The sequence below is a fragment of the Myotis lucifugus genome, unplaced genomic scaffold, assembly GCF_000147115.1.
Source record: "Myotis lucifugus unplaced genomic scaffold, Myoluc2.0 scaffold_95, whole genome shotgun sequence".
In the NCBI taxonomy this organism is placed as follows: domain Eukaryota; kingdom Metazoa; phylum Chordata; class Mammalia; order Chiroptera; family Vespertilionidae; genus Myotis; species Myotis lucifugus.
Window position 1 is genome coordinate 1,071,722 of NW_005871143.1, and position 27,004 is coordinate 1,098,725.

The 27,004-nt window shown below is 41.1% G+C and overlaps 1 protein-coding gene across 9 annotated transcripts in view; it reads left to right on the plus strand.

Moving 5' to 3' along the window:
- Positions 1-27,004, plus strand: part of ATXN1 (ataxin 1) — a 403,499-nt gene that overhangs the window by 233,679 nt on the left and 142,816 nt on the right. For 7 of the 9 annotated variants that reach the window (XM_023756489.1, XM_006091750.3, XM_014458392.2 and 4 more), the window contains one exon: positions 25,649-25,775. The gene's annotated coding sequence lies outside the window, so the exon portion shown is untranslated. Of the gene's footprint in view, positions 1-25,244; positions 25,286-25,648; positions 25,776-25,826; positions 25,882-27,004 lie in introns of those variants that run through there. The other 2 variants (XM_023756492.1, XM_023756493.1) reach the window with 2 other exon arrangements.

Consider the following 27,004-nt stretch of genomic DNA (forward strand, 5'->3'; position numbering starts at 1 on the left):
AACATCAAAGATGAGAGAGAACCATTGATTGGCTGCCTCCCACACGCCCCACACCTAGGGGTCAAGCCTACAACCCAGGCATGTGCCCTGACCGGGAATCAAACTGTGACCTCCTGGTTCATAGGTTGACACTCAACCACTGAGCCATGCTGGCCGGGCAAGAATTTTTTAATGTATATATCTACAAGAATTTCAGTTTTGCAAAATGAAAGGGTTCTGGAGATGGATGATGGTGATTGTTACCACTGAACTATTTACCTAAAAAAAGGTTCAGATGGTAAATTTTATGTTATGTGTATTTTATCATAATTGTTTAAAAGTATGTATGTGCATATATATGTATATGTGTATTTATATAGATGTTTTCCACGGATTTGATTATTCTATCCATCCAACCATCCATCCATCCATCTTTATTCATTAACTCAACAAACATTTATTAAGTCCCTATTATGTGCCAAAATCTGTGCTAAAAGCTGGGCTACAACTATAAATACAACAATGAGTATACTCTCTATCCTTGAGTTACCACAAATTAGTTTAGGTGAAGGCCACATGAACAATAATTATGAGAGAGAGAAAGAGAGAGACAGAGAGAGAGAGACAGAGAGAGAGAGAGAGATAAGATGGTATCCAACTGTGCAGAGTGGTGTGGTATCAGGCACTTGGAGGAGAGAGACATGCAGGGACCCCCTGATGATGGACAGCATGGACAAAGCATGGGAACAATTAACATGTGCATAGTGTATGCCATGGACAGTCACTTCTCCATTGTTGATGAATTAATGATGAGTCATGAGGCCGGTGGGGTGGTGAGTTCCTAAGGCTCTGAAATAAAGGAGTGAAGTGTAGAGTCCCATACACCATGTTAAGGAGTGTGGACTCCTCAGACCAGTGGAGCTCAGAACACATTCCACAGTGGCCTAAGGATTCCTCACAGCCCTCCCCCCATGAATCACCATGGACTGCTTTCAGGAGTTCTTGGTGGTGATGGGTAAAGAGGCAGAGGCCCCAGTAGGTCAACATGAATAGCCTCAATTTTATTTGTTTTATGTATTAGGTGTCTATGTAAGGTTTCGTTTGAAGGCAGGGTTCTGGCTTAAAAAACACACAACACACTTGAAAGTCACTGCTGGTGATAAGGACTCATCAGAAATTATAAAAGTTGATGACAATTAGTTTTATGTTTTAAAAATAAGTATTCTGCACTTAAAGGGATCAAAATATTCTCTATTCATTTCTGAAACCTGTACTTTACCTAACAGCATTTGGACATGCTAAACATTCAATGTATTCAATGTTCAGTAGGACTTATTTTTAGAGATAGGATTTGTATGCTGTTGCCATAAGGGTCAATTTAAATAGCTTATTGCCCAGTAACTCAAAAGGAATTTATAGAAATACTAGAGGCCTGGCGCATGAAAATTCATGCACTGGAAGCGGGGGGGGGGTCCCCTCAGCCCAGCCTGCCCCTTCTCACAGTCTGGGAGCCCTCAGGGTTGGGAGACAACCCTGCGATCAGGGGAAGGCGACGCCCCCATCACACCTCTGCTGCTGCCACTGCCAGCAGCGCAAGCCTCAGCTGGGCCCTGGTTACCTGAGCCTCAGGTGGCCCTGGGCAGCTGGGCAGCCGCCATCCAAGGCTTGCCTGCGCCTCGGGCCAGCCCTGCATAGCTGGGGGGCTGAGGGGACTGGAGGACTCAGGAGGCAGGTGCACAGAGCGGCCATGACCCGCCTAGGGGCGGCCTGGCTGTGCTGCACGCCTGCTGCCCTGGCGGGCTGAGAAGACTGGGCGCCACCATCTTGTGGCTGTGGGCACTGCCATCTTTGAGGGCATGGCAGTCAATTAGCTTATTCCCTCTTTAGTAGATAGGATAAACTAACTTTTACCCCTATTCTCTTTTTCTTTTCTTTTTTTAAAATTTTATTTTTTAATTACAGTTTACATTCAGTATTATGTTGTTTTAGTTTCAGCTGTACAGCATAGTGGTTAGACAGCCATGTACTTTATACAAAGGGACCCTCTGGTATTTCAAGTACCCACCTGGCACAATACATAGTTATTACAATATTATTGGCTGTGTTCCCTATGCTGGACTTTACACCCCTGTGACTATTTTGTAGCTACCAATTTGTACTTCTTAATCCCTTCACCTTTTTCACCCAGCCCCCTTCCCCATACCCATCCTTCTGGCAACCATCAATCAGTCTGTTATCTATATCTATGATTCTGTTTCTGTTTTATTTGTTCATTTATTTTGTTCTTAGTTTCCACATATAACTGAAATCATATGGTATTTGTAATATGTACCACACCTTTTATATTGATGGGCACTTGGGCTGCTTCCATATCTTGGCTATTGTAAATAACCCTGCAATGAACATAGGGGTACATATTTCAAACTAGTGTTTTGAGTGTCTTAGAATATCTACCCAGAAGTGGAATCAGTGGGTCATAAGGCAGTATCATTTAAAATTACTTGTGGAATCTCCATACAGTTTTCCATAGTGGCTGCATTAACCTGCATTCCCACCAACAGCACACAAAGCTTTCCTTTTCTCCACATCCTCACCAACACTTGTTATTTGTTGATTTATGATGATAGCCATCCTGAGAAGTGATACCTCATTGTGGTTCTAATTTGCATTTCTCTGATGATTAACGATTTTGAGCATTTTTTCATAAGTCTGTTGGCCATCTACATGTCCTCTTTGGGGCGGGGGGGTCTATGTAGGTCTTTTGCCCAGTATTTAATTGGCTTATTTGTTTTCTTGGTGTTCAGATATCTGAGTTTTTTATAAATTTTGGATATTAACCTCTTATAGGATATATCACTAGTGAATATCTTTTCCCATTCAGTAGGTTGTCTTTTTGTTTTGTTTATGATTATCTTTGTTGGACAAAAACTTTTTAGTTTGATGTATTCCCATTTTTTAATTTTGTTTTCCTTTCCTGAGGAGATATATTAGGAAAAATATTGCTAAGAGAAATGTCTGGGCGCTTACTGTTTTCTTCTAGGAGTTTTATGATTTCGAGTCTTATATTTAAGTCTTTAATCAATTTTCAGCTTATTCTTTTATATGATATATGAAGTTGGTCTAGTTTCATTTTTTTTTCATGTATCTATCCAGTTTTCTCAACACCATTTACTGAATAGACCACCTTAGTCCCATTTTTTATTCTTGCTTCCTTTGTCATATAGGTGTGGGCTTATTTCTGGGCTGTCTATTCTGCTCTATTGATCTGTGTGTCTGTTTTTATGCCAGTACCATGCTGGTTTGGTTACTATACCCAGGTAGTAGAGTTTGATTTCCAGTAGCATGATACATTTAACTTTGTTCTTTATCAAGATTGATGTGGCTATTGTTTTGTGTTTTTATGTAAATTTTTGGATTATTTGTGTTAGTTCTGTGAAAAATGCCATTGGTATTTTGATAGGGATTGTGTTGAGTCTGTAGATTATTTTGAGTATTATGGACATTTTAACAATAATAATTCTTCCTATCCATGAGCATGGTATGTGCATCCTTTTATTTGCATCTTCAATTTTTTTCTCCAAGGTTTTATAATTTTCCAGATACAGGTCTTTTAAATTCTTAGATAAATTTATTCCTAGGCTATTTTTTTTCTAATGCACTTGTAAATTGGATTGTTTTTGTAGTTTGTCTTTAATAGGTCATTATTGGCATATAAAAATGCAATTTATTTCTGAATATTTATTTTATATCCTACTACTATATTGACTATCAGTTCTAATAGTTTTTTGGTGGAATCTTTAAGGTCTCTATATACAGTATCATGTCATCTTCAAATAATGACAGTTTTACTTTTTCCTTTCCAGTTTAGATTCCTTTTATTTTTTTCTTCTAGTCTGATTGCTGTGGCTAGGACTTCCAGTACTATGTTAAATAAGAATGGTGAAAGTAGCCTGACAGGTGTGGCTCAGTGGTTGAGTGTTGACCTTTGAACCAGGAGGTTATGTTCCATTTCTGTGTTGCAGACTTGATCTCCAGTGTGGGGCATGCAGCAGGCACCTGATCGATGATTCTCTCTCATCATTAATGTTTCTATCTCTCTCTCCATCTCCCTTCCTCTCTGAAATCAATAAAAGTAAAAAAATTAAAAATTAAAAAAATGGTGAAAGTAGACATCCCTGTCTTGTTCTTGATCTTAAGGAAAACAGTTTTTGCCCGTTGAGTATGATGATGGCTGTGGGTTTGTCATATATGGTCTTTATTATGTTGAGGTATATTCTCTCTATTCCCAGTTTGCTGAGAATTTTTATCATAAATGGGTCCTAGAGTTGTCTAATGCTTTTTCTGCATCTATTGATATGATCATGTGATTTTTGTGGTTCATTTTGTTTATGTGGTATCTCACATTGATTTGCAGATATTGAACTAACCTTGCATCCCAGGAAAAGATCCCGCTTGATCATGGTGTCTAATCTTTTTAATGTATTACTGAGTTCAGTTTGTTAGTATTTTATTGAGGATTTTTGTATCTATGTTCATCTGGAATGTGGCCTATAATTTTCTCACTTTGTAGTGTCTTTATCTGGTTTGGGGCTCATGATAATAATGCTGGCCTCATAAAATAAGCTTGGGAGTCTTCCCTCCTCTTGGTTTTTTTGGAATAGTTTGAGAAGGATACCTGTTAGTTCTCCTTTGACTGATAAAATTCACCTGTGAAGCCATCTAGTCCAGGATATCTGTTTGTTGGGAGTTTTTTTATTTTAATTTTTATTTATTTATTTATTTATTTATTCTCTGATTTTGTTGTTTGTAATAGGTCTATTCAGATTTCCAGTTTCTTCTTGATTCAGTCTTGGAAGATTGTATGTTCCTAGGAATTTATCCATTTCTTTCAGATTTTCCAATTTGTTAACATATAATTGTTCATAGTATTTTTTACAATCCTTTCTAAAAGGATTATGTTATGTCAGTTGTAACTTCTCCTCTTTCATTTTTTATTTTATTTATTGGGTTCTCTCTCTCTCTCTCTCTCTCTCTCTCTCTCTCTCTCTCTCCCTCTGATTAAAGATTTGCCAATCTTGTTTATCTTTTCAAATGAGCCAGCTATTGGTTTCATTGATCTTTTGTACTATTTTTTTAGACTCTATTTCATTTATATCCATTCTAATATTATTTCTTCTGTTCACTTTGGTCTTCATATGTTGTTCTTTTGTAGTTTCTTTAAGTATAGGTTAGATTGTTTATTTGAGATTTTCTTGTTTTTTGAGGAAGACCTGTTTTGCTATGAATTTCACTTTTCATAATGCTATTGCTGTCTCCAATAGATTTTGGGTTGTCATGTCCTAATTTTCATTTTTTTCAAGGTGTCTTTTGATTTCATCTTTAATTTCATTGTTAACCTATTCATTGTTTAGTAACATGTTAGTTAGCCTCCAGTATTTGTTCGTTTTTAGTTTTTTTCTTGTGATCTCTAGTTTGATACCATTGTGGTCAGAGAAGATGCTTGATATTTCATTCTTCTTAAATTTATTGAGACTTGTCTTTTGTCCTAACATGTGGTCAATCCTAGCAAATGTTCCATTTGTACTAGAAAAGACTGTATATTCTACTGCTTTGGGGTGAAATGCTCTGAAACTATTAATTAAATCCATCTGGTCTAATGTGTCATGTAAGGCCTCTGTTTCCTTGTTGATTTTCTTTCTGGAAGATCTATTCATTGCTGTCAATGGGGTGTTAAAATTCTCTACTACTACTATATTATTGTCAGTCTTTCCCTTTATGTTCATCAATAATTGCTTTTTATAGTTAGGAGCTCCTGTGTTGGGTGCATAAATAATTACAAGCATTATATCCTCCTATTGTATTGATCCCTTTATCATTATGTAGTGTTCTTTGTCTCCTATTATAGCCTTTGTTTTAAAGTTTATTTTATCTGTTATAATTATTGCTACCCCAGCTTTCTTTACATTTCCATTTTCATGAAATATCTTTTCCATCCCTTCACTTTAACTGTGTGTGTCTGTCTTTTTATCTGAAATGGGTCTCTTGTTTTTTTATGCATTCAGCTAACCTTTAGATTAGTACATTTAATCCATTGACATTTAAAGTAATTATTTATAGGTATGTATTTATTGCCATTTTATTATGCATATTTATGATCTTTTTTTTTTCTTTCTTCTTTCTTCTTAAAGAAATCCCTTTAACATTTCTTGTAATACTGGTCTGGTAGTGATGAACTCCTTTAGGCTTTCCTTATCTGGGAAGCTCTTTTCAATTTTTTTAAAATAGATCTTTATTGTTACAAGTATTATAGATGCCCCCTTTTGTTTGTTTCTTTTTTTCCCATTGACCCCCTCCACCCCACACCCACACCCACTCTTCCCAGGCCTTCATCACTCTATTGTCTGTGTCCATGGGCTATGCACATATGATGTAAGTTCCCTAGTTAATCACTCCCCACCTACCCACCCAGCCCTGCCTTCCCTCTGAAATTTGTCAGTCTATTCCATGCTTCTCTGTCTCTGGACCTATTTTGTTCCTTAGATTCCACATATCAGTGAGATCATGTGATACTTATCTTTCTCTGACTGGCTTATTTTATTTAGCATAATACTCTCCAGGTCCATCCATGCTATTATAAATGGTAAGAGTTCTTTCTTTTTTACAGCTGTGTAGTATTCCATTGTGTAAATGTACCATGATAGCCTTGTAGAGTAATCTTGGTTGTAGTCCTTGTTTTTCATCACTTTGAATATTTCAAGCCAGTCCCTTCTGGCCTGAAAATTTTCTGTTGAGAAATCTTCTGACAGTCTAATAGAAGCTCCCTCATATATTAACTGTCTTTCTCTTGCTGCTTTTAAGATTATCTCTTTGTCTCTAATATTTACCATTTTAATTGTGATGTATCTTGGTATGGGCTTCTTAGAGTTCATCCTTTTGGGGACTCTCTATATTTCCTGTGCTTGTGTGTCTTTTTCTTTTACTATGTTAAAGAAGTTTTCAGTAATTATTTCTTGAAATTGGTTCTCAATCCCTGTTCTCTCTTTTCTCTTTCTAGTACCCATATGATGTGAATATTTTAATGCTTTATGTTTTCTCAGAGGTCCCTTGAACTATTCTCATTACTTTAACTTTTTTTTTCTTTTTACTGTTTTGTTTGGGTGTTTTCTGCTACCTTGTCTTCCAAATCACTGATTTAATTCTCTGCTTCATCTAATCTTCTGTTGATTTCTTCTAATGTATTCTTCATTTCAGATATTGTATTCCTCATTTCTGACTGGTTGTTTTTATGATTTCTGTGTCCTTCTTATGCTTACTATCTCTTTGTTGAGTTCTCATTGAATTCATACATTCTTCTTCTAGCATCTTTATAACCATTCTTTTAACTCTGTGTGTGGTAGATTGCTTGCCTTCATTTCATTTTCTTCTGTTTCTGGAGATTTCTTTTGTTCTTTTATTTAGGGCATGTTTTTTGTCTTCCCATTTTGGCTGTTTTTCTGTATTTATTTCTGTATATTAGGTGGTTCTTCCATGTCTCTTAGTCCTGGTATGGAGACCTTATGTAGTAGATGTCCCGTGGACCCAGTGGCACAGTCTCCCTGATCACCTGAGCCAGGTGCTCCAGGAGTTTCCCTTGTGTGGGTTATGTCAGCCCACCTATTGTAGTTCAGCCTTGATTGCCATTGGCTTGTCTGTCTGTGGGGTTGACCATCAGGCTGGATGACTGTGAGGATTGACAGTGACCACAGTATATGAGCTGCTGTGTGGGGACTGACCTCATGGAGCAGAATTTTCCCCAGCAGTGTCTAGTGCCTGCTGAGACCTTCCATTGGGTGTGTCACTTGTTGAGCTAATTGAGTCGTGCTCTGATATGGTCTGAAGCCAGCTACCAAGAATGTTGATTCTGGAGTCTCTTGGCAGGGACTTGGGTGATTATCAATGCCAGGCGCTGTCTGTGACTGGCCCTTGGCTCCCTGTTAGGCGCTACCAAGTGTTCCACTGTTGGTGACTTGGCCTGGGTGCGCATGGGGGTGGGGTGGCTAGCTTTATACTGTGGTCAGCTGCCACCAGTACTGGGCCTGGGGCATGTCAGCAAAAGACCCAAGGCACTCCGAAATCTGCTGCGACTGCCAGCTGAAAGAGCCTCAGATGGTATGTGAGTTGCATGATGCAGGTTCTCAGTAAGTCACCAGGTAGGGGTGAGTGGTGTTCACCAGGTTAATACAGATCAACTCAGTGCCAGGGATAGGTCTGAGGCCACTCAGCAAAAGTCTCAAGGTACTCCAAGGTCCGGCACCACTGGCATGTGGCCTGCAGACCTTTTGCAATTTGGTGGGGGCTCAGGAAATCGTTAGGGTAGAGCTAATAGAGTTCATCTGGCAAGAACAGACTAAGATTTGGCTGTGTGAAGGGAGGGTTCTGCACAAGAATGGTAGCACCTCTCAGACATGCAGGAAGATGTCCCTCGCTCTAAAGCCACTCCACTCAGCCTCTCCCGATGTATCTCAAGCACCGCCCCTTCCTCGCCACTTCCTCCCACCCCCAATCTTGCCCAGAATTCCTCAGGAGTTTTTCAAGGAAGACTGCAACATGGACTGAGGCTGGCCACCACCAGCAGATCCCACAGCTGTGTGCAAGCTTGGCAGGGCATGGCTGTGGGGTGTCAGCAGGGAGGGACTAGGGCAGCTCCTCAGGGGATGGGGTGCCCAACACAGGAACGGTGGCACTGGTCAGCAGGTGGAGAAAACAGCCCTTGACATAAAACCGCACAACTCAGTCTCACCCTGTGTGTCTCTGGCACCCCCAAGGTTGCCTGGAATTCCTTGAGAGTTTTTTAAGAAAAGCTGCAAGGCTGGGCCAAGCTGATCATCACTGACAGAGCCCACAGGGGACGCAAGCTTAGCAGGGTGGGCCTTATGTAGTCAGGAGGGTGTGGCAAGCCTAGCTCCCCAGGCTGATGTCCTAGAGAGGGAAGTGCTTGACCCAGAAAAAATGGCCTCTGTAGATGGTGTGGGAGAGAGACTTAACAAAGAGACTTTGGTGGCTGTCCCTCTGGTCCACTCCCATAGCCACACGGCTCAGTCTCTCCCTGTATGACTCCTGTCCCTCCCAAGCCACTGTCCCTCCGCTGGAGCCCAGGGTGAATACTTGAGAGCGATATTTTGTGTGTTGGCTCTTTAAGAAGGCACCTGGGCTTCTAGCAATCTCCAGTCTCACTTGGGTGGATGAAATCCTTGCTTATTTTCACAGCTAGGTGTTATGTGAGCTACCTTCTCTGCACTGGTGCTCAGCATGAGGTTGAGACCCCTCACTCCTCAGTGGGGACCTCTGCAGCTGAGATAGCCTTCCAGATTCTCAACCACTGCATGTGGGTGCAGGGCAGCCCTTTTTGCATCCCCACTGCTCCTACTAGTCTCAGTGTGGCTTCTGCTGTAACTCCTTGGTTATAAGACTTCTGCTCAGCTAGTCTTCAGATGGTTATTCAGGTTGATTGTTTTGTAATTTAGTTGTAGTTTTGATGTGGTCCAGGGAGAAGGTGCGTGTGCACCTACTGTGCCATCTTGGATCCCCTCCTAAGGTTGCATATATCTCAAGCTTTCTCCTTTTTTTAATGTGAAATTTGACTGCCATAATTATTTTTTCTGAGTGTCCTGTTTTTGAGATATTTATAACTTGATGCCTTGGACCTGTTTGACAACTCCGATTCTGTAGATAGGCTTGAACTTTGTGGGAAATAACATGTATTTTTTAATGCTCAAAATGATATTCTGGGCAAGTTTTGTTTCTTTATAGAGTATAGCCAGAATCCTACTGTTTTTCAATTTGTTTAAATGCAGTAGCTTAGACAACATATGTACATGTTCCGTTGAAGATAAAGAATATCATTATTTTTAGTCTATTACAAAGAAGACCACATTTTCTCTTAAATATCTTGATATAAAGTAATTTGAACACAATTTCTACATAAATCATTTTCAAGAGATTGGCTGTCAAGTGCATTTTTTTAAAGTAGTACTCTCATACGAACCAATGAGACTTTGCAAATTTTGTTATATTCTAAGCCTAAAATGTGCTTGAAGATGTCAGTTTTTAAACAACACTTTGAGAAGTAGTTAGCTTAAAAGTATAGCAATTCAGAGCACACTGAGAATGATTTTGAAGAGTAAAATCTTCATACACTTGAAAGAAAGTTGTCAGATCCACTACAATTAGGAGACAAGCAGGTAAAACCCCCACTTGTGAACATTTTTCCCCTAACCAAAGAATAATACTGGCCTGTGAAAACCTCTAGCAAATCCTTACTCCATTTCAGCTCCCAAATCTATAACACAGAAATTCTCCCAATTTTCTTATGCCGTAATACACAGATATAGAATAATGGCACTGCAATGTATTGCCTCTGGTCTTAAAGATGAATAAAGCAGGCCATGAAAAATGCCAGGACTGAAATATATTTTCTCTTCAAGCCTGGAGTGCATGTGTGTGCACCAAACATACATGCATGCACAGATTTACCTATTTGTTTGAGTGCAACCGTTAGAAAGGAGAGGGGAAGATGAATTGACACTCTCTTCCCAGATCCTACCACCATTTCCAATATGTTGGATCAATGCGAACTGCATTACACTGTTGTGAAAAGGCTTGTCAATGTGCCTCACACTTTGACAGGCAGGATGCTATCATGTGGAAGTTAGGCCCTTTCTACAAGAACCTGGATATTGAAGTGTTGGAGATTTTTGTCTGATGCCCTTTGGTCTTGCTGTTTTCAATGGATTGAGCTTTGTAATCATATATATGCATCGGATTAAATTCACAAACAAATGAAGTGTTAACTTCCTTACTGCTTATTATTTTTGTACCACAATAAAGGTATTTCAAGGCTTATTGTCAGTTTTCACACATACTGGAAAGAGTTATGCTCCCCCACCACCTCTGTAAACTCCATCCAGCAACATCTTTGGAGTAATGTCATTTCTTCCTGGATTCCGACATACCCTTGAGGCCCACTTTCCTTATATTTACATTGCAGGGGCAGTGCCCACCATTCTTGAGTATGTATCCCCCAGCCCCGTGGTCGGCAAACTGCGGCTCGCAAGCCACATGCGGCTCTTTGGCCCCTTGAGTGTGGCTCTTCCTAAGCCTTAGGAGTACCCTAATTAAGTTAATAACAATGTACCTACCTACATAGTTTAAGTTTAAAAAATTTGGCTCTCAAAAGAAATTTCAATCGTTGTACTGTTGATATTTGGCTCTGTTGACTAATAAGTTTGCCGACCACTGCCCCAGCCCATCCAGGTGCTGGATGGAAGATGTGAAGTTGCTGTTCCCTTTATTGGTCTTGGTACCAAATTATCCGACCACACTTATAATGATTGGCACTTTCAAAATTAAGAGAGACAACATAAATGATACACACTTTGGGTTGGAAGGATTGTGTTCAAACCCATTCTCTGCCACTTCCATGTTCTGTGATCCTGGGCTGCTGCTTAATCGCTCAGAGTTTGTTTCCTCGTTGGTTATATGTGAAAAATAAACCTCCTTTCACAGGGTAGTTGGGGAGATTGAGAACTAATACAGGAGATTCCGATTTCATTCGTTTTAATTTGAAATCATAATACTCTTTAATTACATCCCTAACTGCCTGTAAGTGGTGCAAAGTGGCAAGAAGTGCTGCTTCATGGGTCAGCAGAGTAAATCGCAACCTCTGATGACTGACTTTAGGGCACGGCTCTCCACTATGGCTGAATAGCATCCCATTGCCTAGACTGCACCCCAGACCAATTCAGCCAGTGTCTCTGTAGGTGGATCCCAGGCATAAGGATGTTTGAAAGCTCCCCAGGTGATCACAATGTGCAGCCAAGTCTGAGAACTGCTGCTTTAGGGGGATTTGAAAGTCTCCATTTCTTCCAACCGGTATTACCTGGCATTCAACAACCTGTACTTTATTCTTTTTGCTTAAACAAAACAGGGACTAAAGCATCATGCTAAAAGTATGTCTGCCTTAGTAGGAATTAGGTTATGAAGTTCTCTCCAAAGAGCCTGTGTCAGCAGGTGGGCACAGGGGTGGGAAAGAGAACCAAGGTCTCTAGATGTCTGAGGACAGGAGCAGTTCACATAGGGAAACAAATGGAACGACAGTAATCGAGAGCCCAGCAGTTTCACGCTACCTGTTGCTTTTGGAAATTAGTCCTGACAAAAGCGCCACCCAGGGCTGGTTGACTTCCCCAAAGGCTCGGGACTATGACCCTGATTGCTCAGGATTCTTTTTTGTTTTTAATACAGACTTTTTTAAAAATACATTTTATTGATTTTTTACAGAGAGGAAGGGAGAGGGATAGAGAGTTAGAAACATCGATAAGAGAGAAACATCGATCAGCTGCCTCCTGCACACCTCCTAGCAGGGATGTGCCCGAAACTAAGGTACATGCCCTTGACCAGAATCGAACCTGGGACCTTTCAGTCCATAGGCGGATGCTCTATCCACTGAGCCAAACCGGTCAGGGCAGTCATGATTCTTAAAAACTTGCTGCATCTTCAAAATGTGGAATGGGAGAAGGGGGGCTCATTCACTTGTACTCACTGTAACCAAAATTCAGTTAATTAAATTTCTTTGCAAAATGATATATATAGATAGTTTTAAAGAAACAGTATTTTCAAGAGAATAGACTAAAACACTCCATATTCAAAACTCTCTGACCTCTTTTCAACAAATGGTGCTGGGAGAGCTAGAAAAAGACACAGGAGACACATGGAAAAGAAGGAAGTTGGACCCTCACACCACATGCAAAAAATAAAATGGATTAACAACCTAAATGTAAGAGCTAAACCATAAAACTCATAGAAGAATTCTAAAACATGACCTTGGATTTGGCATTGGGTTCTTAGATATGACACTACAAACATAAGCAACAGAAGAAAAAACAGGTAACTTAGACTTCATCAAAATAAACATGTTTTGTGAATCAGACACTATCAAGAAAGTGAAAAGACAGCCCACAGAATGGAAGAAAACATTTGTAAATCATGTAACTGATAAGAGTCTAATTTCCAGAATATATAAAGAGAACTTTTAGAATTGAACAATAAAAGGACGAACAATCTAGTTTTAAAAGGGGCAAAAGATTTGAATAGACATTGCTCCAAAGAAGGTATACAAATGTCCCATAAGCACATTGAAATGATATTCAGCATCATTAGTGTAGGGAAATGCAAAAGCAAACCACAACGAGATAACACTTCTTACCTATTGCAATGGTCACATTAATTAAAAAATAGGAAAATTACAAGTGTTGTCAAAAATGTGGAGAAATTGGAATCCTCATAAACTGCAGTAAAGTGGTGTGGCCACTATGGAAAGTAATTTGGCAGTTCCTCAGAAGTTACAAAGAATTACTGTATGACCAGAAATTCCACTCCTAGGTATATAACCAAGAGGACTTTTTCAACAAGCATTCAAACATTTTCATAGCAGCTTTCTGCACACAAGCCAACAAGTGGGAACAGCACAAATGTCCGTCCACTGATGAATAGATAAACACAGTGTGGTGTATGTATACAATGGAGTATTATTCAGCCAAAAAAAGGAATGAAGTACTAATACATGTTACAACATGAATGAATCCTGAAAAAATTGTGCTAAGTCAGTGATTTTCAACTTTTTTCATCTCAGGGCACACAGAAACTAATTACTAAAATTCTTTGGCACACCAAAAAATACCTTTTTTGCCAATCTGACAAAAAAAAAAGGTATAATTTTGATTGATTAACCAAAAAAAATCATAGTAATTACCAACCCTTTTTGCTCCAAAGTGACTTTAAAAAAAATCAGGTGCCTATACTTGTATATAAGGATTTCTGATACCAAGAATTAACCAATCAGACACAACCTTATTATGCAACTTTATTATATGACCTGAATACAGGGTGGGGGAAAAATAGGCTTACAGTTGTGAGTATTCCAGTTAATAAAGCTATTGTAATAATTATAACCTGCACGTCTTTTTTCATATGAACAACTATAAACCTACATTTGCCCACCCCTGTATTTATGGTTCAAGAGAAGACACCAGATGGCTATTGTTGTGTTGCTGTTGTTGTTTATTTTATTTGACAATCTAAGGGAAAAGAGGTCAGTGCCCCTGACCAAATCGTCAAGTATTGCATTTTTTTAAAATTCTTGCAGCCGGGCACACCGGTTGAAAATTGTTGTGCTAAGTGAAAGAAGCCAGTCACCAAAGACCACATATTATATGATTCATTTCCTTTACAGGTAACGTCCAGAACAAGTAAATCCATAGAGACAAAACACAGATGAGTGGTTGCCAGGGTCTGAGAGGAGGAGGGAATGGAGAGTGGCTATGGGGTATCTTTTGGGATGCTGAAAATCTTCTAGAATGAGTTAATGGTGATGGTTGTACAACATTGTGTATGTACTAAGAACCACTGATTGTACACTTTAAAAATGATTAAAATGGTGACTTTTATGTCATGTGAATTTTACCTCAATTAAAAAAAATATTTCTCTGACCCTATCTCTCATTCTCTGCTAGTGGTCTTACACCAGTCACTTAGCCATTGCTGGAGGGTCTTGTTCCATCAGCTATCCTTTGTAGTAATTCCACTCTCATCGTATACTTTTTCCCCTCCAACGTCGTACTTCTGCAGTCTTCTACACCCATCTTCCATTCATCACTCCTCAGGCTTTGGTCCCCAACAGAGCCCATGGCAACATGGCAGACATGAAAAGCCTCCATCTACAGATTTCTCACCAGACTAGGAAAGCTCTGCATTTAACCAAACATAAGCTCAGGTGCCTCCTGCTTACCCGAGGGGCCTTTTTGAAATTAGAAACGGGTTTCCAGGGTGGTCCTGCCACACAGCTGGACTCATCCACCACAGCATCACCAGGGAATGTTAATTTTGGGAACAGGTGGAAGAACTCTCCTAGCATTTCCCGACAGGCACAGGGGATTCCTGCAAACTCAGTAGAGTGAAAGTCACACGTACAAAAATGTAAATTTGTGTGAGATGTAAGGCTGCTACTCGCAGAGCTTAAGTGCTTTTAATTCTGGGTAATAGATAGTGCTGATGGCTTTGGAGATTGATCTCTGAGCCGACCGAGGGCTCCAAAAGTAGAAGGAAGCTATATTCATCATTGTCTTAATTTTCTTTTTTTCCTCTTTTTTTTATTTCTGCAGGGGTCAGCAGAAATCAGATTTTTTTCTTTTCTTTTTAGATCAGTGTTAGTGTGATTATGATGATCCTGAAAGACCTGTATGGGGAGAATGCTGCAGTCTGAATTAAAAATAGCACTTTATGTCCTCCCACACGCAGCACTTGAGGGTTTTGAATGCCTTTTATAAATGCAGACTTTCTGCCTGGCTACATAAAAGAAGCTGTCACTTCATTTCCATAACGAAGTCATTCCCAGGAGAATTCCATTGTTTTAGCAATAGAATTTTTGTAAAAGGCCTCTTATTTTGCCTGAAAAATGTAACAAAAATGAACTTTTGAGAGCTTATTCGACAAAACAATTAAGGAGCTAGAAATTTTCTTTTTTCTTGATTTATTGGGAGTTGTGTGAGAATCTTCTGTACCATGATGTTAGGATAAACCCCCCAAACCCGGCAGGTGCAGGGGGAGGGGAGAACACCTGTTATTCTTTCTTCTGATAGAAATGGGGGTAGGCCTTTCCCTGAGAAGGTGCATTCTAAAGCCTGGTGATAAACAGGTGGTGCTAATTCTAAAGAGTTTTAAATATTTATTTTGAAAGAGATGTAGGGAACTTTTAGAATGCTCAGTCTGTAAATAAACTCCTTGGGATTTTTAATGAAACATGATCAATCATCAGGTGTTTTAAATGTTGGGACCGTATCTTGCTGGGATCCTTTGCTCAGAAAATTCTAGTTGCTACTCCCCTTTACTTGAGTTTCCAGCATTGTAGCAAGTGGAGTGGTGTTTCCTTATAGACTGTTACTTGTGACTGGCTCAAGTAGGCATCCGTGCATGTGCTTGTTTTCAGCACCCCCTCCTTCTCTCTCTCTCCCCTCCCTGGCCCCCGCCCATCCACACAATGATCTTTGCTCCAAATAGGGTACCAAATCTTCCACTCCACGTTCATAGAACAAGAATCGTTGTATTTCTTGGTACTTCCCCAGCACCAAGTAACCCACATCAAAGTATACCTGTCCTTGGTGTTTCGACAGGTAATCCCTGGACTTAATGCCAAGTGGCATTTCTGTTACATGCTGTTCACAGCTGAGACCATTGGAATCTCACTTTTAAGCTAGAATAGTTTCATTAAGCCTCCTCCCAAAGGAGAGAAGTTTTCAATAGTGCCTCTGTCTTGCAATGTTCTTTTTTTCTGACTCTATCAGAAAGTTGTAATATTTAAACAAGGAGGCAGCTGTCTGGATTAGTATCAAAAAAAGGTGTTAAAATATAGAGTTGCTATATATTTTTGGCTTTTAATTTAATAAAACAGACAAAGAGAAGACACACAAGCTTGAGTAATGATACTATAACTTATAAAGTATGATTAGAGAGAAGTCCTGTTGTAGCTACACTTTCACATAGTTATATTTCTTTTTTTTAGACCTTCTCTTTTTAATATATATTTTTATTGATTTCAGAGAAGGGAGAGGGAGATAGAAACATCAATGAGGAGAGGGAATCATTGATCGGCTGCCTCCTGCACATCCCCTACTGGGGATTGAGCCAGCAACCTGGGCATGTGCCCTGAGTGGGAATCGAACCATGACTTCCTGGTTCATAGATCGATGCTCAACCACTTAGCCACACCTGTCGGGCCATAGTTATATTTCATTAAATAAAAAAGTACTGAGCCTTTGGTAGGTTGCTTCCAGAGTTCTGGATACCATTGGCGATTTCTCTTACTAGTATTTACCCAAAAGGATGGTCTGGGGGTGGGGGAATACTATCTGGTCTTTTTTTACTTTGACTCACCTTTTGGGAATTTGTGAAGTGAGGCCAAATAAAATACTTGAGAATACTATCCGATAACTAATATTATGGCAAAAGAGAATGAGAGGAAAATATTTAAGTTTCTTAGGATTTCTACTAATTTTACTTTTTAAAGGAGAGCAAATAGAGCAGAAATGGAAGGAAATTTAAAGTCAGGAGACTCCTCGCAGTGGCTCCTCTGGGACCTTAACAGCTCATGATGAACAAATGCTTTATAACAATGACCCCACGCAGCACAGGCGGTCCTTCCCCTTCCTTCCGGGCGCTTCTTTAACACGCGAACGAACCACTGCCCTTCTGGAGCAGCGTGGACAAAACTCCGCTCCAGGAAGAAGGTGTTGATGACTCCAGCTGCCTGATGGGCCGTGACCCTGGGCATGTGTGGTGGCCAGGGTCTTGATCCACATTCCTGGTAGGCGTCAGCAACCCACTTGGGAACAGGGTATTAAACAAATAAGGCCAGGAAAGAATTGTCAGCAAGAAACACATGTAAAAATCTTAATTTCCTGAAGATGTCATTCTTCGGCTATTCAGTGCAGATAAGGTATTTCTTAATGTGGATTTTCATCTTATTCCTGATATGCAGACCTACTTTTCCCTGGATGCATAATGATATTGCTTAGCAAACTTCGCTTTCTACCAGTAAGGAGATGGAACGTGCATACAAGTGTAGACACCTGCCAAGTCTAAATATGTGTGGATAAAGCCTTGGCTTTATGTGATAAGCTGTGCTAATCATAGGAACAGTGGCATGGATCTACAGGAAGTGTAACTTTTAAAAAGTTTGATTATAGTATTTTTGAGCATATTTATCTCTTTGATTATGTGTTGTTTAGGCAGGTACTAATTTTAAGTTTTGTTTGTTTTGTTTTATTTTGATCATTATTTATCTTTTTTTATCTAAACATGAACCAGCTAACATCAGTAGAAAATGTTCCCAATGCATGCTTGATACCCAAGGAATGCCAATTGGGAAAAATATTTTATAATGGCTAAAGCACAGAAATCGTGGAGAGCGGGCCACAGTGTTTGGACAGGTTCAAACCTCGGACTAATGAGAGGGCACAGTCCTCTCATGGTCAAGTGTATGTCCCAGCTTGGAGGGAAAAGCCCTCCCAGCACAATTATAGCCAACAGCTATAGTTGTAAGCTTGAACCTATGGTCCAAACATGTGGTCTCACATGCCTGAGTGTGTGGGCTTGATAGAGTTCAGGTGCATGTAATTGAGTAGGATCAAAACTCACGAGAATGTTGTAAACATCTTGACCACACCCTTACTTTACCTCGTGGAATCTGGCTATAAAATAAAGACATGGCGCTATCGCTAGCTCTCCACCAGAGAGGCTCTCCATCAGAGAGAACAGCGTCCCACCCAGACCCAGCTTTCATTCTCTTGTCTGTCTTTTCTCAATCCTTCACTGTCCCCTCGCAGGGTCACTGAACCTGGCTGAGCTGGCGCAGCACATAAGGCACCCAATGTGGGGCTGAGTATACCATGGCCGTGCTGGCTTGCCACAAGAAATCATTGAATGTTGATTGACCAGAGACTGCATGATAGGAATGAGTAAATTGTATTTTTCATGAGTAAATTGTATTTTTCAGAATACTTTAGGTTTGGACTCCGTCTCACCCTTCACCTCCCTCCAGTTCTCCTGGAAATCCGACTAACTGCTTCTACTCTCAGGAAAGTTCTGCATTGCCCTTGCCTTCCCTGTGGAAGGAAAAGAGGGGGGGGTTCGGTTTCCATGACTGACATACAGGCTCCTTTGTGAGTAGGGCAGGGTCGGGCTCTGCACCCTGCAGGGCTGAGCTGCTCATCCAGAGGAAGCATTTGTGAACTCTGCCAATCCCAGTAGCCCTGGCTGCTTCTCCTCAGAAAGAAAATATAGAGTCAGCTTTAGTCTTGGGTTGGAAAAACAGGCTCTTGCAGAGTATTTCATTGATTGACTGAGCAGTTTCCATCTTGGCTTATGTAATGGTTTTTCTCCAAGTCACCAGAAAGGGACTCTCCTATTTGATAACCACAGAGTACGGAGGTCAAGGACGTGTCAGAGTGAAATTCAAATGCCAGATTATCAGTCATTTAATCAGACAGTATTTATCAAGGGGTTACCATTAGCAAAAGCACCGCGAGGCTTACAAAACAGACACAAAACCCTGTCTTCACAGTTTACTAGCGTCTGCCTGGGGAAATGGTGCCTATTTTAGGATAAGGAATAAAATGATTAGTATCTTAAGGAAAAGGAATAAAAACTATAGGAACTCACTCACAAAAGTATTTCTGATTGAGAAAGTTGTATGTAGCATAGGAGGATGGAGGAAAGAAGGTGGAAAAAGTAGGACTTGTACAGGTCTTGGTAGGTATGGCTTGAATTTTAACATGTGGAATAGAAATGTGAGCATTCAGAGATGAAGAGAGAAGTTGGGTTTGGCTGGTACAACATGCATGAGGGGTGAAGTAGGAGATGAAGTTGGAAAAGCATGTTGGGGCCAGATTGTGAAGGTCTTAAACATCAGATTTTAGAAGATTTGCAGCAAGCTGTAGGAACCAGCACCACAGTATGGCATGGGAAAGTTGAATTATATAATCTGCTTTAGGAAGTCTGGTCCAGGAAAGATGACTCAGATGGTTTGGAGGAAGAATAGTGAAGGCAAGGAGACCAATGAGCAGGCCTCTGTTCGAGGAGTAGATCTGACCCAGCATGCGGTGAGGGAATAGAGTGCAGGCTTGTGAGGACTTGACAACTGATGGATGCGGGGGAAAGAGAAGAAGACAATGACGCTGTTAGCATGAATTAGAAATAAAAGAGGAGGACTGATTTTAGGGGGAAAAAAGATGAGAAGTTTTGAAATAGACATATTTATTTATACTGCATATATCCAGCAGCTTGTGAGGGGAGATGATGGGCCCAGGATACAGATTAAGAACTATATGCAATAAAAGGAAATTGTCATAGAAAGAGAAGAGGGAGCACTGAGCATGGAACCTTGGGGAATACATACCGTAGGGGTAGAGAAGGAACAGGAGGGGACGAAAGCCAAGGAACTAGCAGCAAAGTGATGTAAGGAACCCCACAATAGTACCATCTCCGAGAAACCAGGAGTATTAGAATATTTTGGTGCAAGAGACAAAACTCAAAGTGATTTAAGCAAAAAAAAAAAAAAACACACAAAAAATGGAATTCATTGTATCCTATATGTATTAGTTTTCTATTGTTGCAGAACAAATTACCATAAATTTAGCCACTTAAGACAATGTCCATGTTATTCTCAAAGTTTCTGCGGGTCAGAAGTCTAGCCACAGCTTAGCTGGATTCTCCACTCAGGCTTTCATAACGCTGAAATCCAAGTGTTGGCTGGACCGCATTCTCCTCTGGAGCTCACATGCTTATTGGCAGATTTTATTTCCTTGTGATTGTAGGACTGAGGCCCCTGTTCTGTTGCTGACTGTGGGTGAGGTACCACTCTCAGCTCCTGCTCTCTCCAGGTCCTTGCCGCATGGTGTTGCTCCCTCCCCCCATATAGCCCTCTCATGCTTTGAATCTGAGTCCTGGAAAAACCTATCTCCCCAAAGGCTCACCTGATCAGTCGCTAACCTCATCCTGCGTAATCTCTCTATTTCAAGGTCAATCGATTTAGAAGCTTAATTTCATCTGCAAAATCCCTTCATAGCAGCAACAACCAGATTCGAGTTTGATTGAATAGGAGAAGGTGTGTGTGTGCACTTGAGGGCAGGGCAGTGTGGGGGCCACGTGAGCATTTTGCCAGGGATAAATACGACATTTGGCATGGCTGGATCCACAGGACCTCACTGTTGTCAGGACTCAGTCCTTCTGTCTTGCAGCTTTGCTCCCTGCTGAAGAGCTTCATTGTCATGTGGGCTTTCCTCACCAGGTGGTAAGAATGGCTCTTTGTAGACCATGCTTCCATGGCCTCCCTAGGAAGGGTGCATTATTTCCTCAGCTCAGCTGGTCCGAGAGGCTTTGATTGGCATGGCATTTGTCACCTGCCTACCCCTAACACAGTCATCATGGCCAGAGGGATGTGTATTCTGATTCTCTAGACCTACTGTGTTAAATGTTGTAAAAGAAGTCAGGTAGAAAAGAGCCTCTGCATTTAGAAGGCAGGAAACCATCTGAAGGAAAGAGAAGGAGGTTTACTTAAAAAAACAAAAGGGGTGGCCCTAACCGGTTTGGCTCAGTGGATAGAGCGTCGGCCTGTGGACTCAAGGTTCCCAGGTTTGATTCCCGTCAAGGGCATGTACCTTGGTTGCGGGCACATATCCACTAGGGAGTGTGCAGGAAGTAGCTGATTGATGTTTCTCTCTCATCAATGTTTCTAACTCTCTATCCCTCTCCCTTCCTCTCTGTAAAAAATCAATAAAATATATTTTGGGGAAAAAAAAGAAACAACAATAAAAAAACACACAAAAGGGGTGGAAGTCAAACTCCAAGAGTTTAAGATGTGCCTGGGAAAATACCAACCTTGAGTTTATACAACACGTTAACATGTTTGTTGGTGAACAGGAGAAAGGTGACAGCCATCTGGAAATGTACCAGGATAGAGGGAAGGTCTTTCAGGAACAGCAATGGCTGATACCTTTGTAAGGAGTTTCCAGTGAAGCAAAAAGATGGAAGGAGAGACAGAGGGCTGAATTGACCCTGAGAGGACCTGAAGCCAGTAGGAAGAAAACAGACTAAGACTCCAGGCTGAAAGCCACCAGAAGTTTTCCCAGATTATAAAGTGTGTGAGCCTTTTGGTTTTTGGTCATCTGTCACCTCTTTGGAATACACAGATAAGAGTCCTTCCAATGTAGCCCTCCTCAGAGAGTGATTGAATATACTCAGAAGACCCTTAGCCTCTGTCTGGCTATCTAATCCACGAAGACTTGCCCTTAGAGCAGGGGTTCGCCAAGCGTTGTCCCTGGACCAGCAGCAGCAGCATCAGCACCACCTGGGAACTGGTTAGAAACCCCACACCTACTGAGTCAGAAATCCTGGGGATGGGACCCCGCAACACGGTTGAACAAGACCTCCAGGTTTTTCTGATGGTGATTGAGGTTTAAGAAGCACTTCATTCATCTCCCCTCCACACACAAGGGTTTCCTTAATAATGGCTTTTGAAAAACTGCGAGGATCAAAGATATAGGTTCCTAGTGACCTGGGGTGCGGTGTGGGTTGTAAATCTTCAAAGGAGATGGCAACTCTTCAAAAGCCACCCACGACTAAAAATACAATGGACCGGAAGAACAGAGGAGCGAGAGCTGAGTTATAACTTAATTGTTCTCCAGTGTATGGAGGGCTTTGATTTGGATGGTAGGCATCGTAGGAGCTGCAGTCCCTGGAGGACAGAGAAAAATGAGAAGGGCTTAAATTATAGCTAGAGAGCAGTGGTTCCTTTGGAGTACAGCTTAAGTCGTAGAACAGGTTTTGGAAATGGATCATTTAATTTAAATTCAGGCTCTTCTAACAGATACTCTGAGGAGGCTGCAAAAGAAGGGCATGGCAAGCTTTCTTTCACCAAGGAGCTTAAAAGCTTTTCAAGCCTTCAAGACTTAAATAAATCCAGTGGAATATAAACAGACAATATAACTGAACGCGGAATTGAAAAGGACTTGGGTTAAAATGTGTGATAGAGACTGTAAGTGCTGTGGGCAGTCAGGGGAAGGAGAAATTGGCAGGGTGTCATTTTCTCCTCTCGTCGGGAAGAAGCTGTCAGCCAGGCAGAATTTCCCAGGGCTGGTAGGGGGGCTGGTGGACAACTCAGGTTCAAGAAGTCCTTTTCCTTGCCCTCCCTTTTCTTTCCAAGTTTTCTAGTTTGTCAAAGCTACTGAGTCAAAGCGAGGGTTTGTATTTCAAGACTGAACTTGGAGTGTTTTATTATTTTTGGTTTTATGAGAAACTTGTAGGAGAAATTACATTTTATCCTGGGTGTCTTAAATGGAAAGAGATGCAGATAAAAGTTTGGCTTATTTGTTTCAAATAGATTTTCAAACTTACTCCATCAACGGGGAGTACATAAATAAGCCTGTCTGAGGAAGCCTTTGTTTCATAGGATGAGGAAAGCAAATAACTGATTTTCCTTAGTGGAAGAATTAAATTGTACCAGATCTGGGACATAGGGAACAATTTTATTTCTTTGCAAAGTATTACTCATGTGGGTAAGTAAACAGGTAACCAAGCCAGAAACCAAGACAGAAGGTTTCTAAGACACTCTTTTTTAAAAATAAATTTTGATTTTTTTCCAATTACAGTTGACCTATAATATTATATTAGGTAGGTGGATATAAATGCCATTTAACTGCATGAGAGAAATAAAAAAAAAACGTTAATCTAGAGGAAGCCAGCAAATTTGAAACCTATGCAAAGTACTAAGATTTTTTTTTCAGACATTTACATGTGATGGGATCTGTTTTTAGCTCTTTTTGGAGAGGGTTTTCTGAACTCCAGCTGTGGCATGCAGGTGTTAGCAGAGAGCTTCTTTTTCTTGTGATGATGGGGTGAGTGAGATGCATTAGGCGGCCAGAGTGGACCTCTGCTGTCATATCAGATTTAATACCTGCACTTATGGGGTTCCTCTCCAGGAAACCACTAAGTGTGCACTGCTCTGATGGGCCTGGCAGTCAGAAAGAAGAATCAGCTCTTTTTAAAAAAATTGAAATACAATTGACATGTGACATTATGTTAGTTTCAGGTGTACAACAAGGATTCTATATGTCTATATATTGCAAAGCAATCACCACAATAACTCTAGCTAATAATATAAAGTCTATTGCTCAATTCTTGATTTAAATCAAGGAGACCCAGTTGAAATGGCCAGAAAAAATCAAGAGGACATAGAACTCAGTTGTTCATCTCTGGATGACATCCCCTAAGGACAGGCTGTTTCCTCTCCCTGGAAACCCCGTGCCTGGCTAACTTCCTTTCATCGTTCACTTCTCTGCTTAAATGTCACTTTTGTGAGAAAAGCCTTCCGAACCCTTCCTTCCAAATGGGGTACCTACCCCATTATGAATGCAAATGGCAGTGCTTATTTTTCCTTCACAATACCTGTTCAGTGTTCACATTTTATACATAAACTAAAAAGAGTGTGCTAGGGTTCTTTAATGCCATCCCTGTGAGGCAAGGAGCTCTTAAAGGCATGGTTCTTGTCTGATTTGCTCACCACTGAAAATAGAGAGCCTGGTGGATATGCTAAGCACCAAGTAAAAATTTGGCATGAATGAGTTAATTAATAAGCAAGCACTTTGTGAGCTGTGTTCACTATAAAAGCATGCTTAATTATATCGGCAGCAGACACCTCCTTTCTCTCTTCTGTCCTAATTTCTTTCTCTCCAATTTTTAGTTCCTTATTTTGAGGTAGCATTTGTCAGTGTTTTACCAATTCCACATCTAAGATTTGACATCATTCATTGTTGTCTTTTTTTTTGAGATAAGGGACCACTTTTTTCTCTCAAAAATATTACACCCACAAATGCTAATGCTGCGACTCCCGCCTTTACTCAGCGTGTGCTCATGACTTTGAAAGGCCCTTGGGGGTGATACTTGGGAAGCAAACAGGATCCCAGCGCAGCACTTAAAATCTGTTTTCTGTCGTCCCCAACGCCACTCATGTGTGTTCCTTTACCTCAAGTATGTTCCTCAAGGATTCCCAAGTCAAAATAACTCGATAATATTGGCCCAGGAAAGGCTATTTCTGGCTCTGTCTTCAAGAAGGGAAAAATTTTAAAAATCCAGGTGTGGAAAATATTAATGATCAAAATATGAATAGGTCTTTTCTTTAAAAGCAACAAACACAAGTGATCCAGTCCTTCCCCCACAGGTCCTCTGTGCACCACAACTGTGTCTAAGTGTTATCCTTGGTGGGCGGACATGGCAGACGGCCAAGTGGAAAATTTCACAGCCCCGCAAACCTCCAGCGCACTAAACACTGCAAACCAGCCACCCCAGGGAGTTCTGTGGCTGGACCAGGTCATGATGCGCCTGCACATGCCTCTCACCACCTTCCACTCCCCCTTCCTCTTCCCTTCCTGCCCCAGGCCCTCAGTTTCTTTCTCCCTGAGATTCCAGACCTCTGCTTCCCCCAGCCCCTCCCTGGAAGGAGGAATCAGCCTGGTGGCCCTGGCCGAGGTTTAGAAGTTTGAGGGCCCCAGGGAATGTCAGTTGTTGGTGGCTGGCCAATGCTGGCTTTTATATTCTGGCTCAGAGCTCTGTAACAGGCTTATGACCACTGACAATGCGTTGTGTTTATATAGTGCCTTTCTTCTCAGGAACTGTGAGTGCTTTGCAAGAGTGATCTTATTGATCTTCCCAACCACCCAGTGAGGTATGAAAATGGCAAAAGGTCCCAGCTCCCTCCTTTCTGCAGAGAGTAAAACCAAGGGCCTATTTTGAGGCTGTGTTGCAAGTTTGCATCTCAGCTGGGATTGCCTCTGAAGTCTCCCAGAGCTAGCTTCAACCTCATGGGGGGCAGGGAGGAGCAGGGCGAAAGGTTGGCCGTGGCGTGCTGCTGTGTCTCCTGGGGCAAGAGCAAAACTATTGAATTTCTTTTTCACAAAAAGGTAGTGGAGAATGGTCTTTGGCGAATGATCAATTAGTCTAATTGATTGTGAACTTCATTTGTTGGGATAAAGAATGACTTGATGGTGCATTGACCTTTTCTTTCTCTTCCGTTCTATTCCCGTGCTAGGTTTTCCTCACGTCTCTGAGAAAGAGGAAAGAACACGCCTGAGCCCAGGAGCGCTCCAGCTTCTCGTGGGAAGTCTCCATGGTGAAGGAAGGCTGGGGCTCCCGGTGAACCGCGCACAGTGAATGTTGTAAGTTATCAGGAGCAGCATCTGCAGCAGCTTGCCTTGCAAGGAGTCGTGAATCATTGGATGTGGCTGAGCCAGGCCAATGAAGGGGTGTTCATGTTAGTGCTAGGTGATCATCCAATTAATTTTTTTTTTTAGGGGAGAGGTTCTGTTTTCATTTGCTGCAAACTTGCCTTTCTCCCAGCTTCTATGAAGCACTTCTCACTTTCTCCTTCAGGAAAAAAGCGTGGGATACAGTGATTCTTTCATTGTAGGATTGCCCTTGCTCCTGGTACAGTTCAGTGGTATCAAATTTAAACAGCCTCGCAGTTTTTTAGGTTGTTGGGTAGGGCTCACATTCTCTGGGCTAAGAATTAGCCACTGGAATTGCCACCAGCAGTGATTTTTATTGGTGTGTAGTGTTTGATTGGAATGAATTTTTTTGGTTTTCAAAAATCTGAGGTTTGCAAGTATAGTCAGTTGTTTTAGGTGCTTCTCTTGCTGAAACTTGGCTGGTTGACTGGTTTTTATGGGGCTGCTGGGTTGGGACTTTGAGATCAGTCAGGTAGGTCCTGCAGGTCAGCTGCTGGTCACCTTCCGTGAGGCATTTCAGGACCAAGTAATTGAAGAAACAGTACCCGGTGGCTTCAAAGGGCTTACCCGCCAAGACACTTAGGGGTTGGGCCAGCTCTGCTTTCTGGAGATTTTACCGCAGTGCTAGACCGTGTCCCCAAAAGTTTAGAAGAGGTTGTTGTGGTTGTTTTAGTGTATATTTTTATTGATTTCAGAGAGGGAGAGAGAGATAGAAACATTAATGATGAGAGAGAATCATTGATCGGCTGCCTCATGCACACCCCACACTGGAGATTGAGCCCACAACCTGGGCAAGTGCCCTGGCCAGGAATCAAACCATGACCTCCTGGTTCATAGGTCGACACTCAAGCACTGAGCCATGCCAGCTGGGCAGTTTAGAAGAGTTTTGACCAGGAAAGAATACAGCTCTAGGAAGCCCAGGATGGCCTAGGAACATACTGCCTGTACAGTTTAGAAAGTGAAGAGCCAGCTGTGGCTAGGGTCTTATACATATGTCTATAAATATATACATTCTTAATGCAATATATACTTTATGTATACACACACTTCATATATACTATATATTTGTATGTGTTATGTATACATAAATACATATACTTGTTTTTGTGTGCGTGGTGTGTGTGTGTGCATATATATATATATATATATATATATATATA